The sequence below is a fragment of the Melospiza georgiana genome, chromosome 2 (genome assembly GCF_028018845.1).
Source record: "Melospiza georgiana isolate bMelGeo1 chromosome 2, bMelGeo1.pri, whole genome shotgun sequence".
NCBI lineage: Eukaryota > Metazoa > Chordata > Aves > Passeriformes > Passerellidae > Melospiza > Melospiza georgiana.
The window spans coordinates 87,168,354-87,186,969 of NC_080431.1; positions in this window are offsets into that span (position 1 = coordinate 87,168,354).

Consider the following 18,616-nt stretch of genomic DNA (forward strand, 5'->3'; position numbering starts at 1 on the left):
ATAGAAGGTGCTTTTGCTATGAAGTTTCTGAACTCTCTAGGTTTACTTGCACAGTGAGGCCACACAGTTAAGAGAAAACTGAGCATGAGAAACTTCCTTTGTCCTTTGCAAACATACCTCCTTCCTGTAAGGTGCTTACCTCAAGCAGATAAGGGAGTTTCTGTAATTTGATGCATAAGTTTACCATATTGCTGAAGAGCTGCAGTGGCTGTCTGAGGAGTCATCCTACTAAATATACTGATTTGCAGTACACACACAGGTCAGGGAGATGCTCTAAGACAGCGGAGGCCACACCTTGTGGCCCCAGTGATATTCACTGAGCATACGTTCTGTTCAAGGAATAGGCTGCAAAAATACACAGCACTCATCATCAGACCAGAACTCTGTTATCTTCTGCAAGCAAAACAGAACTGGCATCCTAACCCAGGTTTGGTAAGGCTGTACGGATGATTTCAGGCTTCTCTCAGCTTCAGTCTCTTGCTTTTTTGTTGTCCTGGCATGACAGAACAGGTTCAGTAATGGAGTAAATCATTAAAAAAAATCACAGTCCAGAGCTTTCCTTTATTTGCACTAGCTATTTTAAGAATTTTTAAATTTTGAGGCTACACCAGGTGTTCTCAGAACAGTACAGAGATCTATGCTAGAGTGAGAATCACTGGTAACTGCTCTCTTGTTAATGTCTTCTATATGCATAATCTGAGGAACTGTGCTATAAATGGCATAATTTTCATAAAGAGAATAATTCTCTTTACACCAGCTGTGCAGAACACACCTAAAGGTTTGTTTCTTTGTTTGTTATTACATGCAATTTAGCACACACACAACTCGAGGTAGATTTTAAAAGGGGTCAGGATATTCCTTGAAAAATACATTTCTATTGTTAAAAATGCTAATTAAGGCCATCCAGTTTAATCAGATTGTCATATATGGTAGAATAACAGAATAATTTTAAAATAGCAGTTTAATGTTATTTTAACCACAAGTTTCAACATATCTCAATATTTAACTTAATTATTAAAAAAATTTTAATCTTGCAACAAAGCTGGCAATGATTCAGGTCTTGGGTTAGGGGTTTTTTTTGGATTCTTTGTTATGTGTTTCCTGTAAACCATAACAATTATCTTTGCATTTGTGTTTCACGTTTGCAAATTTTAATAATCTCCGAAAACTCAAGAAAAATGGAAACTGACAGCAGCATATCCAGGAGAAACAGCTTGGTATGTCAGAAATTAGTTTATTTTGGTAAGATACAATGGTCTACAAAACTAAATGCAAATTGCATTTAATCTAGTTCATAGTTTTCAAAACAGTGAAACTAAGAGTATCAATTTTAGGATCATAAGGCGTGAGATTATCTTCAAAATAAAATGTTAGGATTGCTATATCTCAGTAAAAATAAAACCTCTTAATTTTGCATTGTGTGAAGAGCCTTTTTGCAAAACACCATGGTAAGGGTGGATGTTTAGTTTTTGTGATTGGGGACCATTTATGCATTTTGAGCAATTATTTTCAACACTGATTTTTTATCTGCTCATATGGAGATCGTAGTAGTTTACACTGTCTACATTTCCTTTCCACCTTTCGCAGACTCCAGAGAAGCAGTTCAGTGGCCCTATGTTCACAGTCAGAAGATGAACAGATACTAAGAGTAATATTATTCCATTACTTAGTTTAACATGTCTAGTATTGACAGAAAAAATTGTACAATCTCCCTGTAGACAATCTTATCTTGTTGCAGGGGAAGTATTAAAAGTGACACAATGGTATCATATGAACGAGGCCAAACTATCTCCAGAGAAAGAGGTTCTCGTTTTTTAAAATAGCTACAAGGAACGGAGTGCCCAGGATAAGCCCAGGCACCCACACAGTGAGCCAAAAATTAAAACAGTGCACTCACCACAAGTGCACTGGGTTCTCCCAAACAACAAGTACCCCAAAACAAGAAGAACCCCGACCCAAACGAACTCCCCACATTTATAGTGCCCCTCGAGTCCAGGATTGGTGCATTTTGGATCCTCATGATGATTGGTCCATTTCCAGGCTTCTTATTGGTCTTTACTGCCGTTCATTCTGGACCAATTATTTCTGCAGGGCTTCGAATGATTGGTCAGATGTTTCATCCAATCTCTCTTTGACCTTGCCTTGCCCCATCAGACCCCTGTTTCACCAAACCCTGGACCCTTCTAGCATATTCTTATAAGCCCCCCCCTTAATATATTACAAATAATATAACATAATTAGTACAATATAATTGAACTATATCCAATTTTAACTTAACTTTTACCTATGACATAATGACCATGTAGTTTCATGTATTCTGTTTTTTTATCTGAACCTCCTTTTTCTTAAGGATTTTAGTCATGCATCTGCTGCATTTCCATGCAAGTACAGCTGTTCAACACACATGTTCTTTGCTTCATGTATAACACATATGAAATTGGATTAATTGTTTTTGTTGCTTGGATTTGCATTTTGTTTTGTGAGGTCTGAGAGGTGGGTTTGCTGAGGGAAAACTAGAGGCAGTGTGATGTAAATGGGTCTTATAAAGTCATACTGAAAAAAAATACATATATATATGCCAAAATATTGGAATATGATCCCAATATTTCCAGGTAGATTGTGCCTGGGCTTGTCTGACCCCTACTGCTAGGCCAAAGGCGGCAACTGTGGTATTTCACCTCAGAGACACCTTTAGCTGGCTGGATGTTACAGCTGGGCGCTGATACAAATCCAGGCTTGTAGAAACTCAGTTTACCTCTGGCAGAAAGGCTTCAAGTGATGGTGAGGAGGAAAAGAGAGCAGATTCTGTCGGAGGGTTTATATCCAGAGTTTTATTCCATGGTCACAGACGTCTGAATCTTTAGGTAATAGCTCCAACAGAATAGAGAGCACATGGTCTAGGCTCAATTTAAGCCCAGGGACAGGGAGAGGGGAAGGGACAGGTGAGGCACCAACCAGGTGGGAGGAGGAGGGTCTCAGGGTTCAAGAGACCTAGACAGGCCAATGACCCTCAGGCCTGAATTGCATTGTTTGAACTTGACCAACCACACGATGGCCTTGCTGGAATGTTAAAACTGATTGACAGCCCAACAGGGGGTGAGGGGGAAGGGAAAGAGAGGTATTGCCACGCCTGGGAAGGGGCTGGGAAGTTTAAAATGTTGCAACACATGTGGTAGCTAGGGAAGAGGCGCTGCGGAAGATTTCGCGATGTCACGGAAAGCCAGGACCCTCGGTTCCCCATAGATAAGACCCTCAGGTACTCATAGATAAGAAATTAACATAGGAATGTGGTCCCACTAACAATAGGAATGTTGCCCCACAGAAGCCAGTAACTTTCCATCCCTTACCCAGTACTTTTCCATTCCCTACTAACCATAGGTAAGAAGGACAAACCCCTTTTTGACGTAGAGACCCCTAAGACTATAAGACCCCAAGAGAAGAAGTAATAAACGCCTTTTGACCGTCCACCACACTGGTGTCTGCGTATGTCATTGGCCCGAACGGCCCTAGAGAGAGGGCTGTCGAGCTGTACCTCAGAACCAGGTCGCCTGCCTTGATCTAGAAGGCAACATTTGGTGCCGGGACCCGGGACAGCGGTGCCCGGTGAACGGGGACACTCCTGGAACAAGGACGGCGGCTGCGACAGCAGGACTGATCGCAGCGGGGAGGACACTCCCGGACCAGCTTGGACGATGGAAGCCATAGCGAAGGTCGTAACAGAGATGCATGCGCAATGGGGTATAGAATGTAAACTTAAGGATTTAACTCTCGCATTGACGAGATTGATTAATCTTGGGGCTATTGAAAGCCCCGTGGACGTCCTACATTGGACGTGTGGGATAACTGTACAAAAGCCCTGGCGGAGGACGCTATGTCCTTGGGCTCAGGGAAAGCTTAGGGCTTTTTCCTAAAATCGTTTCCTAAAATCGTGGGGCAGAGTTGTCCAGGCTCTGAAAAAAGCTCGACAAGAGCAAGAAACCTGTAAAGCCGCGCGAGCTTGTTTATTAGCCGTGCCGCAGTTGGGGGTGGGCACGGCGACACAAACCGCGGAGGTGCCTGATCCGGGCGGGCGCGCGGAGGCGCGAACGCCGGATCCCCCTCAGGGAGCGGACTCACCATCGGAGGGGGGGGAGCACACGCGGGCGTTCTGGCAGGGGCTCACGGAGGAGGCGCGGAACGCGGCCAGAATGTCGGACCCCATAGGGACCGATAGAAACGCCCCCCCACCATATGCGTTTGAAAATGGCGCCGGACCGCATGGTCAGGGTGGAAAGGAGGAGGCGGGGGGCGGAAACGCAGTCAGCCCGCTGAACAACGCATGCGCGGGCGAGCGGGGAGACGGGGCGGCCCCCGCGGAGGCGCGTAAGACCAATCAGAGCGCTTTATTCAAATTAAGTCCTTGTAGGGCAAGGACCTCCCCCAGCAGGAGGCGGGGGGACCCCAGGGGGAGGGAACGGCCCGACCTCCGCAAGAAGGGGCGGGGTCGGAGCCCGAGGAAAAGGCAGAGCAGCCCGGAAGCGTCTCTTTACTCGACTTCCGGCTCGGACTCGGACTCGAGCTCAGAGCCTGAGACAGGGTCGGAAGATTCCGACTCAGATTCTAGCTCTAAGAGAGAGAGAGCAGCGGCAAGTAAGGTCACTAGCCACAGCGCTCCTGCATGGGTGAAGGGGTTACCAGAGAAAAACCGAACCCCGCTTACAAACTGGTGGAAAATAAAAATGGCTTGCGCGGAATGGGCTCCGTCTGCCACTCTGGTGTTCCCGGTTCGTGTGGGGGGGGCAGGCGGAAACCAAAGGATTTATTCACTGGTTAATCCAAAAGATGTGCAGGCAATTGTTAAAGCGATTGCGGATAAGGGAATTAATTCTGCCATGGTTTGCACACTCATGGACGGCCTTTTTGGTGGGGACGATATGCTTCCCTTTGATATTAAGCAGACGTGCAGAATGATATTTGATGGTGCGGGAATGATCGTTTTTAAACAAGAATGGGAGGATAATTGCCTCAAACAGCTGGCCTTGGTAACGGGGGCAGACCACCCACTGCACGGCTCCAGCATACAGAGGCTAATGGGCACAGACCCCACTATGATCACCCCCCAGCAACAGGCTGAGGGCTTGCGGGCCCATGAGGTTATGACAACAACCCGTGCTGCCCGAGAAGCCATCCGTGACACTTCGAAAGTGGTAGCTAAACCATCCCCGTGGTCTCTCATAAAACAGGGTGAGAGTGAGAGTTTCACTCAATTTGTAGACAAACTTCAGGCCGCATTAGATTCCTCTGCATTACCCTCAGAGGCGAAGGGTCCCGTGCTGGCAGACTGCCTACGCCAGCAATGTAACTCAGCCACCAAAGACATTTTAAGGTCACTGCCGCAAGGGTCCAATATAGTTGCCATGATCAGACACGTTGCAAAGGAGGAACATCTAGTTCCCATTCAAGCAGCAGTTCACACCGCAATAACCAGTGTGATGGCGTGCCTTAAGTGCGGCCAGGCAGGCCACTTGGCAGTAAACTGCCCCCAGCCAAGGCGCCCATCAGCAGATGCTCCACCACGCCAAGGGGGAGGTAGGGGGCCGTGCTGGGTGTGTGGAAGGAAGGGGCATTTAGCTAAGGAATGCAGATCCAGGTTTCAGGGAAACGGGAGAGGGAGGGGGCAGCCAGGCCGTATCCAGCCTCCTCCCACCTGGAACATGCAGCGGCCCAGCTACAGCAACCCCCAGTGGGGCAGGGGACCCTCATACCCTATGGCCCCACAGGGAGCAGTCAACTTTGCATCCCCTCCAGCAATACAATGGCAGAGTTGCGCAGCACCGCCCTCAATACCCTCGCACCCCCCACCGCCACAAGCCGCGCCGGAGTCACAGGAACAGCAGGGGACGTCTCAGAGCGGGATCCCTGGGTGGCCTTGGTCATGAAAATAGGGAAGGAACCCCTGATGGTGTGGGGGACATGCCGCCTTTACGGCAGTCAGGATCCCCACGTCATAGGATTTCAGTTCTGGGCGGACACGGGATCAGACTGCACGATTATTCCCCAAACACACTGGCCCGGACATTGGCAAATCAAAGAAGTCCCTCCAGTGAATGGAGTGGGGGGGCAGTCCCGGGCGTGGAAAAGCACCCAGCTGGTGGCTATAACACTTCACACGAAAAAGGGACCAGAACAGACAGTAGCAATCTACCCCTACATTTTGCAAAATTCTCCACCCCTGTTGGGAAGGGATGTTCTTTCCTTGCTAGGATTTCGGATTACAAATTTATCCTGAGGGCCACTGCCGTGCACCCCCCGCTGCCAATCAAATTGACTTGGAAATCATCAGACCCTGTATGGGTTGAGCAGTGGCCCCTGACAGAGCCTCGAATGGCAGCCTTGCTGGAACTGGTCGACCGCGAACTGCAAAAGGGTCACATAGAACCCTCCACCAGCCCATGGAACACCCCTGTATTCGTGATCCCCAAGAGGTCCGGACAAGGCTATCGCCTCGTCCACGACCTGAGAGAGGTGAACAAGACGATCCGACCCCTGGGTCCAGTCCAGACACTGCTACCCGCAAACTCAGCCATCCCCGCAGGGCAGCCGTGCGCAGTACTGGACATGAAGGACTGCTTCTTTTCAATACCCCTGCACTCTGAGGACAGAGAACGATTTGCCTTTTCCGTGGCGTTTCGGAACGGCGAGCGGCCCAACCTTCGCTTCCAATGGAGAGTGCTTCCACAAGGCCTAGTCGACAGCCTGACCATATGCCAGATCACCGTGGACAAAGCACTGACGCCAGTCAGACACTCCAATCCCACCGCAACCATCATCCAGTACATGGACGACATCCAGGTTGCAGCACCATCAACAAGCCAAGTAGATGACCTGGTGACCACAATCACAGAGACCCTTCAGGCCAACGGCTTCGAGATTGCGAGCGCAAAGATCAAGAGAGGACCCTGCGTGACCTTCCTGGGAGTAGGAATCACAAGCTCCTACGTGACACCCCTCGAGATGAAGATCAACCGAGAAGTCGAGACGCTCCATGACGTGCAACGCCTGGTGGGATCGCTGCAGTGGCTTCGCAACGCTGTCCTGATTCCTCCCGAGGTCATGGACCCTCTGTATGACCTCCTGAAAGGGAAGAACCCCTGGGATCCCAAGGAGCTGATGCCGCAGGCAACGAGCTCCCTCGACTTCATCGAAAGCCAGATGTCCGCTGGCACGCTTGCCAGGTGGAACCCAGCCATGCCACTGGACCTGTACGTCCACTTTACATCGAAGGGGGAGAGTGGGAGCACTGGCTCAAGGACTTGCTGAAAAGGCCCGACCGATCCAATGGGTGGTCCTCGGAAGACCCGCTCGTGCATTTTCCCCAGGAATTGAATGCATCGCCAGTCTCATCATGAAAGGCAGGAGACTCGCCTTGAAACACCTAGGGACAGAGCCGACAAGCATCCACCTTCCGTTTCGCAAGCAGCCGACCTCGGAGTCAGCCACAATATCAGAGTACCTGGCCCTTGCTCTCTCCGGCTTCAAAGGAAAAATCTCCTACTCCTCCAAGCCACCCTGGACAAAGCTGCTGACCGTAGTCGACATGGACGTGCCACCGAAGGTCAAGGACAGACCGCAGCCAGGACCAACAGTCTTCACAGACGCTTCCTCCACGACTTCAACTGCAGCAGCAGTGTGGCAGGCAGGAGAGCAATGGCACTGCATCAAAGCGTGTGACCCCACACTGTCAGTGCAACAGCTGGAGGCAGCAGCAGTGGTTTTGGCGTGCGGACTCTTCCAAGATGAACACCTCAACATTGTAACAGACTCTATATTCGTGGCAAGGCTCTGCCTAGCCATGGCAGGACCAGGTGTGTCGACATCAGCAGCAGCCCTAATGTTGGAAGAAGCACTTTCCTCGCGACAGGGCACCGTGTCAGTCATCCACATCAACAGCCATGACCCAGTCAAAGGTTACTTCCAGACCGGCAACGATAAAGCGGACGCCGCAGCAAAAGGCTTTTGGACCTTGCAAAGAGCTCGTCAACTGCACGAGTTGCTCCACATCGGAGTCAAAGCACTGGCGAAGAGATGCAGAATCCCGACAGCGGACGCGAAACATGTGGTAGCCACTTGCCCTTACTGCCAGAAGTCACCCCTTTGGACCTATGGGGTCAACCCGAGAGGTCTCAAGCCCTCAGAAATCTGGCAGTCGGACTTCACCTGGTGTGAACTGATGAAGCCCCGAGCATGGCTTGCAGTGACAGTAGACACTTATAGCGGGACGATCATAGCCACACAGCACCCCAAAACTAACTCCAGAAACACAATTCAGCACTGGCTGACAGCCATGGCTTGGCTTGGTATCCCCAAGCAGATCAAAACGGACAATGGCTCCAATTTCATCTCTAAACAAGTACAGGAATTCGCTGCGAAATGGGGCATCACGTTAGTGCAAGGCATCCCATACAACAGTACCGGGCAGGCCATAGTTGAGAGAGTAAACCAGACCCTGAAAGCCAAGATAGAAATGTTGGCAAAAGCCGAGGGCTTTGCCAATGCCATTCCCCCAGGAGATCAGGCACGTATGCTGGCAACTGCTTTGCTGGCACTGAATCAATTCCCTAGGGGGGACGAAACAAACAGTCCCGTCCAAAAACACTGGGCCACTCGAGCGCTAGAAGAGGGCCCACAGGTGGTAATCAGAAATGAGCTAGGCGAGTGGGAACGGGGTTGGAGGCTGATGCTCACGGGGAGAGGGTACGCAGCTGTCAAAAAGGACGGCAAAATCAGGTGGTGTCCACTTAAGTCGATTAAACCGGACCTTCATAGCGAGCAGGATGAGACTGACGAGAACTGCGAGTCTTTGTTTACAGGACCTGCTCGTGGGACGTCCTCGTGACGTGTACATCCCGGTTCCAGACGAAAGTGACAGACCACCAAGCCGTCAGGCAGCACCCGAGAGACCCGCACGGGTGAGACCCAAGCACCAAGGGTGTTTCTGTGTGATTTTGCTGCTGGGGCTTGTCGCCAGAGGGCAAGCCAGCCCAGACCACTACCCCCATCAGCCCTTCAGGTGGGTCATGCGACACCTTAGTAGTGGCAAAGCACTCAGAGAAATCACCACACCGAACACCCCATCCTTCGTGCTCCGCATCACCGACCTGTTTCCAGGACAGCCAAGGGTAAACCCCTATTCCCTACAAGTCAAACACTCGTACCTATCCTACTGGTGCCCAGCTTCAAACCCTGGGAAAAGCTACTGCAATCACCCAGGGTGGGGATATTGTGGGCACTGGGGCTGCAAAACCATAGTTACTGATGCCAGACCGTCGGGGCCTGGGTGGGACCCACAAGAGCCAGACAAATTCTTACAGTTCACCTGGGCACCCATCGGTTGCAAAATACCCGTCTTCTTTCGCGAAAACTCCCATCGAAACCAACTTAAAATCCCTAAATTTCGGGCATGCACTGATTACAACATGACGGTCTTGCAGCCAGATCACCCTAGCTGGGCCACAGGCAGAACATGGACAGTGGTCCTTCAAGGGTCAAAAGAGAGGGTGAACGTGCTCCAGCCGTCAGCACCCCGAGCAGTCGGACCCAACAAAGTGATTAAAAGCGTGCCGAAAGGGAGAAATGTAACCTACCCCAAAACCTTACCCACAGAGGTCAGCAATGTCCCAACTGGCCATGTGGAAACCTTTCAGATGAGTCGCTTAACCGGGTCAGATGCAGACCCAATCCTTCGTATGTTAGAGGCTACCTTTGTATCCCTGAACGAATCCAACCCTAACCTAACCGAATCCTGCTGGCTTTGTTACGATGTCAAACCCCCCTTTTACGAAGGAGTCGCTTTAGACACTCCCTTCAGTTATTCCTCAGCCGACGCCCCTCACCAGTGCAGATGGGACACCCCTCGCAAAGGAATCACCCTGAGTCAAGTCACAGGCCGAGGCAGATGCTTTGGCAATTCAACCCTAGCTAAGCGGGGAGGTAACATCTGCACCAAAATTGGCAGGCTGAACAGGAAAAACAATAAGTGGGCAGTCCCATCCGCATCGGGGATGTGGGTTTGCCAGCGATCCGGAGTGAGTCCTTGTGTGTTCCTTCCCAAATTCAATGACTCTAACGAATTCTGTGTCCAAGTTCTGATTGTTCCTAGGGTCTTGTACCACTCAGACGAAGAGATGTACCATCTTCTTGAGGGACCCAGCCGGATCCACAAAAGAGAAATAATGACAGGTATAACTATCGCAATGCTGCTCGGCCTGGGAGCAGCAGGAACGGCCACGGGTGTCTCAGCCCTAGCGACACAGCACCAAGGACTGTCACAGCTGCAGGCAACGATTGACGAGGACCTGCAGAGGATCGAGAAATCCATCTCCTATCTAGAGAAGTCAGTCTCCTCACTCTCAGAAGTGGTCTTGCAGAACAGGCGAGGCCTGGACCTCCTGTTCATGCAGCAAGGGGGCCTGTGTGCCGCCTTGAAAGAGGAGTGCTGTTTCTATGCAGACCACACGGGAGTCGTGAGAGACTCCATGGCAGAACTCCGGAACAGACTGGCCCAGAGGCAGAAAGACAGGGAGGCCCAACAGAGCTGGTACGAGTCCTGGTTCAATCAACCACCTTGGCTAACCACTCTGATTTCTGCCCTGATAGGTCCATTGGCGATGCTGTTTCTAACAGTCACCTTCGGACCATGCCTGCTGAACAAGCTGGTCTCGTTCGTTCAGAGCCGCCTGGAACGGACCAACATCCTGTTCATAGGGCGACGACAATTGCTGTGAATTCAACCAGGGAATTCAACCAAAGAACACTGCCAGTCACAAGATTTTCGAAACTTGTCTGGCAAAAGCTTACTCAGGTTTCCCAAAATCCCTTTCCCTTGTCAAGTTACAACTTTATACCTCAATTCAGTATCTAGGTACATGACTACCTCATTCATTTGTGAAAAGGGGGGGGAGATTGTGGTAGCTAGGGAAGAGGCGCTGCGGAAGATTTCGCGATGTCACAGAAAGCCAGGACCCTCGGTTCCCCATAGATAAGACCCTCAGGTACTCATAGATAAGAAATTAACATAGGAATGTGGTCCCACTAACAATAGGAATGTTGCCCCACAGAAGCCAGTAACTTTCCATCCCTTACCCAGTACTTTTCCATTCCCTACTAACCATAGGTAAGAAGGACAAACCCCTTTTTGACGTAGAGACCCCTAAGACTATAAGACCCCAAGAGAAGAAGTAATAAACGCCTTTTGACCGTCCACCACACTGGTGTCTGCGTATGTCATTGGCCCGAACGGCCCTAGAGAGAGGGCTGTCGAGCTGTACCTCAGAACCAGGTCGCCTGCCTTGATCTAGAAGGCAACAAACACACTGCAACATCTCCCCTAGTTTTGTTTAAAAAGAAGAGGACTGGGTTTGTCGTGCAGAATGCTTGCCAAACCATGGCTGGTAAATCGGTTCTTCCTCTACAGGAGGGTCAGTGTATTCCACTGAGGCTTCCAGGTCATCCATTGGAGCACTGAGGGCTTCCAAATGGTAGACTTCAGGAGGGGGAGATGAGCTTGAAATTAACTTGAGAACCATGTGTTTGATTTGTCCAAAAACAATGCTAACAACTACAATAACTATAACTAAAATAAACAGCACTAAAAACACAGATTTCAGAACAGATCCCAACCAGCCCGCGAGTCCCCAGCCTTTGAACAGTCCATTCAGCCCGTCGTCAGTTTCTCTGTTGATGTCCGAGAGCTTTTGTCAAGGTAGTCCTTACGTGCTTTGGGCTGAGGGACTATGCAGGAGATCGCAGGTGGGATGATCACGAGTAGGACGAGAAGCAGGCTCGGTCTCATGGCGTCTTGAGGCTACACACAAACAGTGGGATCTAAACTGGTAGAAGGAACTTGAGACAAACATATATTACAAACTGTTCCAGATAGGAGGCTTAAATGGAATTTCCTCCAGAGAACGCGTGCGGCGTTTTCTTCTCCAGGCAGCATGAGCAACCTGGGGTGCTTCTGTAGATTTCTCTGAGACCTTGGGAACATAGGGCTTTACCCATTTGGAAGGAACCCACCTTAAACCAGAGGGGGTGGACACACAGGCATTTCCTCGGCCACATGTAACCAATTTGTAAGGTCCCACTGTTTTCCAAGTCTCAGGGTCTTTTAATAAAACCGGAGGCTTTTCTTTCATCAACCTATGACTGCTCCCCGCAAGGTGGCGTAGGATGGGCGGGTTCAGGTTGTCAAAGGAACAATTCAGAAATTTGATTGTGAATAGCGCCCTGGATAACCGGATGTGGGGAGGTTCCACCTTCAGAACCTGTTGTTGCTGGTCCAGGACCCTTTTAATATCACAGTGAGTTCTTTCTACAATGGCTTGACCTGTAGGGGAGTAGGGGATGCCAGTTTTGTGCTCTACTCCCCATTGTTGCAGGAAGCTCCCAAATTCCTTGGATTTATAAGCAGGCCCATTATCAGTTTTCAGCTCCTTGGGGATGTCCATGAAAGAAAAAGCCTGTAAGAGGTGCTTAATAGCATCAATAGATGATTCTCCTGTGTGGGCAGAAGCATAGACCGCTCCAGAAAAGGTATCTACACAAACATGAACATATTTCTGCCGACCAAAAGACTGTATGTGTGTTACATCTGTTTGCCACAGTTCACAACTGTTCAGTCCCCTAGGGTTTGCTCCCGTACTCACTGTAGGGAGTGCATGTAGTTGGCAATTTGGGCATGTGTCCACAATCGCTTTGGCCTGTTCTCGAGTGATGTTAAACTGACGAACCAGGCCAGGTGCATTTTGGTGGAAAAGCTGGTGGCTGATTTTTGCCTGTTCAAAAACATTTGGGAGAGTGGCCATCACTGAAGGTGCAGCGAGAGCATCTGCCCTTCTGTTGCCTTCAGCGATAAACCCTGGCAAGTCAGTGTGTGACCTGACATGCACCACATAAAATGGTTGCTCTCGGTGAGTGACTAACTTTACCAGTTTTGAGAGCAATTCAAAAAGTGTGATGTTAGACACATCCTGCAGTATTGCTTGATCTGCCCTGGATACTACTCCTGCCACATATGCAGAGTCTGTAATCAGATTGAATGGCTCTGAGAACCTTTCAAAAGCCCTAACAACCGCAGCCAATTCAGTAACCTGAGTTGAACTTTCCACCTCAGCAATGTACGTCTTCCACTGCTGGGTTTGAGGATCCTTCCGAGTCATAACGGACTTCTGGAACCTCCCGGACGCATCTGTAAAGACAATCAGAGCCTTTTTTAAAGGTCTCCTACTTAGAGCACTTCTCAATTTCAGAGTGAATTGTTCGAATAATTTGTGAGGGGGCCGCGCTACAGAAATTTGTTCTTAGTATGAATCCGGAGCAAACTGCAACACTACATTTTCTTGAAACAATTGTTCCAGTACTTTCATAGTATTTTGACCCGATTTTAACTCAGTTGGAATGTGAACGCACCTAAAGTCACATCCTGCTAACTTCCTGATCTGGGTCCTTGCTTTCCAGATCAGTTCTGCTACCAGCTCCTGAGGCTTTGTCAGTCTCTTGGACCTTTTATGACTAATGAAAACCCATTCTATGATCAAGACAGAGTCCCTCTGGTCCTGGTCCTCTTTTGGTGTGTCTTTTGCCTTAGGTGTTTGTTTTTCCTCCCACTGGAAAATAATTCCATGAAGGTGTGGCAACTTACGTAGAATGATAAATTTGAATGGCAGGTCAGGCCGACATTGGTTGGCCTGTCTTGTGGACATTGCAATCTGAACCTTTTCTAGAGCTTTCTGTGCCTCTGGGGTAATAGACCTAGGAGCACCTGGGTCCTCTCCCCCTTTCAATAAATCGAAAAGAGGGGCAAGGTCTTTGTTAGTCAGACTGAGCCATGGCCTTACCCAATTCAAAGGCCCACAAAACTTGTGGACATCCGCAAGGGTCTTGATCCTTGGATTGATTTCTAGTTTTTGAGGAACAATGGTCCTATTTCCAATTTCTAAGCCCAAATACTTCCAAGGTGGCATCTTTTGAATTTTCTTTTCTTGGAGCTCGAACCCTGAAACAATCAATGCATCAATTGTTAGGTCAAGCGCATGTGTGAGTAAATCATCATTGGGTCACACACGAGGATATCATCCATATAATGATAGCTGATGGCTTTCTCTGAAGCTGCATGCACTGGGGAAAGCAGGGAAGAGACGTACCACTGCCAGATAGCTGGCGAAACCTTCAGACCCCGAGGAAGAACTATCCAATGGTACCTTTTCATAGGAGCTTCCATGTTGATGGAAGGGACTGAGAATGCAAAGTGCGGTGCATCGTCAGGGTGCAAGGGTATTTAGAAAAAACAATCTTTAATATCAATAACAGCTAATTTCCAATCTTGGGGAAGCATTGTTGGGGATGGCATACCAGGTTGGGGGGAGCCCATATCTTCAATTACATTATTAATTTGTCGGAGGTCGTGAAGGAGCTGCCATCTCTTTTTTTATCAGCTTTTTGGATGACAAACACTGGGGAGTTCCATGGGGACATGGTCACCAGAATGTGACCCTTTTTTAGTTGTTCTTCCACTAGTTCCTCAAGCGCCTTTATTTTTTGTTTACTGAGCGGCCACTGTTTCACGTCAACTGGTTTGTCTGTTTTCCACTTCAGTTTTTGGGTGGGGCGCTGTTGTTCAATGACTGCTGTATAAAAATGCTGTGGAGAGTCTGGAATATCGATTGTGACAACCCACTGGGCCATTAAATCTCTCCCTAACAAAACTTCTGAATAATCTAACACAAATGGACGGATATTTGCCAATTGTCCGTTTGGTCCCTCGATTTGAATGATGCTTTTGGATTGTCTTGCCAATTGCAGACTCCCCACACCTCAAATGTGACCGGCAACGTTTTGCAAAGGCCAATGTGCTGGCCAGTCTTGTACTGGAATCACTGTGCAGTCTGCACCTGTGTCTACAAGCATCTCAATGCGTTTAGACTCCCTACCCCCACTGAGGTTACACCATAATTTGGGTTTGTCTTTCCCAATAACTTGGACCCGGGCAACTTTGGGCCCTTGTTTTTCAGTACTTTCAGGTAAAGATGGCACAGGGATAGCTTGAGCAACAATTTGTCCCTTGGGAAGAAACAGGGGTGGGTGGAAACAGTGCAGCCTGAGAACGAATTGCTCAGGATCTGATGTTGTCATTCCTGGTGCAATTTCGATCTCTTGTGGTGTGAGTTTGGTGTCCCCAATGACGATGCACTTACAACGAATTCGGTTCCAAGCACCCTTCTGTTCTGGATTGACAGAGACAAAATGCTAGTCAGTGTCTTTCAAGAGGAGTGATTCTGTCAGCTGCAACCTGTAAGGCTCATTGACAGAAGACGTGGTTAACATAGGATCACTTAAATCATAACAAGTTTATTTTGTTTCACTTTCAACATTGGACCAGCAGACTTGGTCTTTGAAACATCTGCTTCACTTACCGAAATATTAATATTATCGCGCGCTTGGTCTGTTTTGCTACCCTTATTCCCTTGGCCTGCTCTTTTTGTGTCTGCATGCCTGGCAGGCGGGTGCTCCCTTTTCAGTTTTGTTGTTGTTGTTGACCCCCAGGGAGGGCTTGTAATTTTCCTCCCCTGCCATTTCTAAATTCGCCAAATTGCCTTTTCAGGGAGCATTGAGTACTCCAGTGGCCAAGGTTGTTACAAAGCAAGCATAGTTTTGTGGGCTCAACCATTGCTGGTCTCTGTTGCTGCCCAGGGTACTGCTGTGCTGAGGGAAAGGGCGCAGGGCTGGCAAAGGCGACATGCTGAGGTAGTTTTGGCAGCAGCCTTGGTCTGGTGACTTCAGCAACACTCATCAGAGACACTTTCCTGTTATAGACTAGAAGCATATCTTTTAGGGTAGGGGGCGGTTCTATAGGAAGGCTCAGGATTGCTGCTCGACACTGTTCATTTGCATTTGTAAATGCCATTTCCTCTAAAACCTCTTCCCTAGCATTCTCTTTTTTTAACTTGTGTTTCAACGGCTCTAGTTAACCTTTCTACAAATTTCAAAAAAGGCTCTGATGGTAGCTGCTTAATTTTGCTATAGGGCTTGAAAGGCCCTTCAGGTTGGAGGGAAAAGAATGCTTTTTCAGCTGCCTCTTTTACTTTTTTGAGCATTTCTACAGGAATTGCAGTAGCTTGGATTGAGGGTAGAGACCATTAGCCCTCACCAGAGAGGTGCTCAATGGTAACAGGCACACCATTATTGTCCTTCACTGTGTTTGAATCAGCATGCAAGCCTGGGAGAGTGTCTTTTAGCAGTTGTTTCCATACTAATTCCCATAATTTGAATTCCGTGGAGGTCATGAGACATAAAAAAAGCTGTTTCAAATCATGTGGGACTACTACAGTCCTACTCAATTCAGAATTTAAAAGGCCACGGAAATATGAACTGTGTAGACCATATTCTTTATGAGATTTGCAGATCTCTTTAAGCAATTGTCGTCCAAAACAACTCCAATTAGCAGTTGGGGCCGCCCACCCTTGTGCTGCAGGCTGAAACGTAACAGGAGCAAATAACAAGGTGGGACCCTGTGTTGGGTCTGCTGTTCCCTGCTCTGTATCCCTTGAATTGGAAGCATTGGGATAACAGATACAGGTTTGGGGACAGGCAGTCAGTGTGTCCCCACCGTGGGAACCCGGGGAGGGGGCGGGGAAGCAATGGGCACAGGGGGCGGAGACAGGGGGCTGGCAAGGGGCGGGGATACTGTGGGAACAGGGGGCAGTGATAGGGGCAGGCAGGGGGCGGGGATGCCTGGTGACATCACATCAGCAGACATCCTCTGGGAGGAGTAGGGGTATTGCAGGAAAGGGAGGGGGAGGGGGGAAGGTATCATGAGGAACAGGAGGGGGGAGATGGGGATGGAATTTTGGAATGCTTAAGAGGATCTTGGGAAGAAGAAGACCAGGCTTGGGGTGATGCCATGTGGCATCCTCCATCTTGTGGACCCCCTAGGGACTGGGGGCAATTTTGGGCATCACTGCTCTCTGGAAAGCTGACACATGCTCTGGGTTTCAGAGGAGGGGAGACAGGATTTTGGGAAAGTTTCCACTCAGCCTGGCCAGGGCCTTGTGGACAGGACATCTCAGGCATTTTAACAAACTCTGGGAGTCGACTTCCCAATGAGTTTGATCTGTTTAAAATACCAAGTTTTGGGGTAAGAGATTTAGGGGTTTTAGAGCTGGGAGAGGGAGAAACAGGGAGAGCAGAGGTACATGGCTTTACATTTGGCTTTTTCTCCATTTCCTTTTGTTTGGGCAAGGCTGTTCAAATTTGTAAACTCCAGAACACAAATTTAGCTGAGGATGTGTCCTAAGGTTATCAATTCATTCCCTACTTTATCCCAAAATTGAATATTGTGGATTTCTTCAGGGGAGATTTGTGGGAAGTGTAGAAAAAGCCATCTTATAAACTGTTTCAATTTTCCTTTAGAGAACTTCAAATTTCCACTTACTAAAATACTAGCAATATGATAATACACTCCTTTTTGTACAATGCTAAGCTTCAAACCCATCTTAGATGTAAATGGCAAAGTACAAAATGCCGCCTGACCAAAAACAAAGCCAAAATCAGCTACCGATTTCTAAAAAAAACCACAGATAGGAAAAGCGATATCGAGCAGACAAAATCTTTACAATGCAGCTGTATGTACTGCTTTTAAAATTGCCGGGCAGCAGCAGCAGGGAGCTGGGACAAACCCTGCCAAGCCAAGGAACAGACAAAGCCTCCTGCGCCCACGAATGCAGCCCCCCCGCGCCACGTGGCAAGCCGATACCGGGGTGACCCCACACCGCCTGTACAGAGCACCCCCCACTCCGCGCCAAGAGAGATTTCCCCCCCCCCGGCCACGTGTAGAGAGCCCCCCCTCCCCCTCACAGAGAGAGAGAGCCGAGCACGCTGTGCTACTGAGCGGGGGGGAAGGGCAGGGAGAGCACCCCTGCTCCTCTGCCAGCGCGAATTTCAAAAGATGCGAAACACGCCGCAGAGAGCTAAAGCCTAGAACGAAATGGTATCCCGTCTGTGTGGCTGCGCAGACTAAATGCAAGGGCAAAAAAGGATCAGAACTCACGGCAGAGTCTGTTTCTGAGCTTCTGCTCCACTGAAGAGCAGAGATACTCACCCGAACTGGAAGCTGTTGCTGGCCAGGTCCAGGCAGGCAGGTCTCTTCACCGGGATAGGACCTGCCCCTGGGCCAGGGAGGCTCTCCTATTCTTCCCTTGGAAAAAGCAGCTCACCAGAAAGGAGCTGCACTTTCCAAAGGCGGCGAACAGTCCACAAAACTTTTTTCTGGGAAATTCCCAAAGCCACTGCTGACAGCAATGCAGTCAGAGCTCTTTCAGCTGGATGCACAGCTGCCTAAAGTCCTTCCGAGGTACTGAGAGTCCTTCCGGGGCTGCAGAGTCGCTTTGCCCCACGGTTGGGCACCAAAATATTGGAATATGATCCCAATATTTCCAGGTAGATTGTGCCTGGGCTTGTCTGACCCCTACTGCTAGGCCAAAGGCGGCAACTGTGGTATTTCACCTGAGAGACACCTTTGGCTGGCTGGATGTTACAGCTGGGCGCTGATACAAATTCAGGCTTGTAGAAACTCAGTTTACCT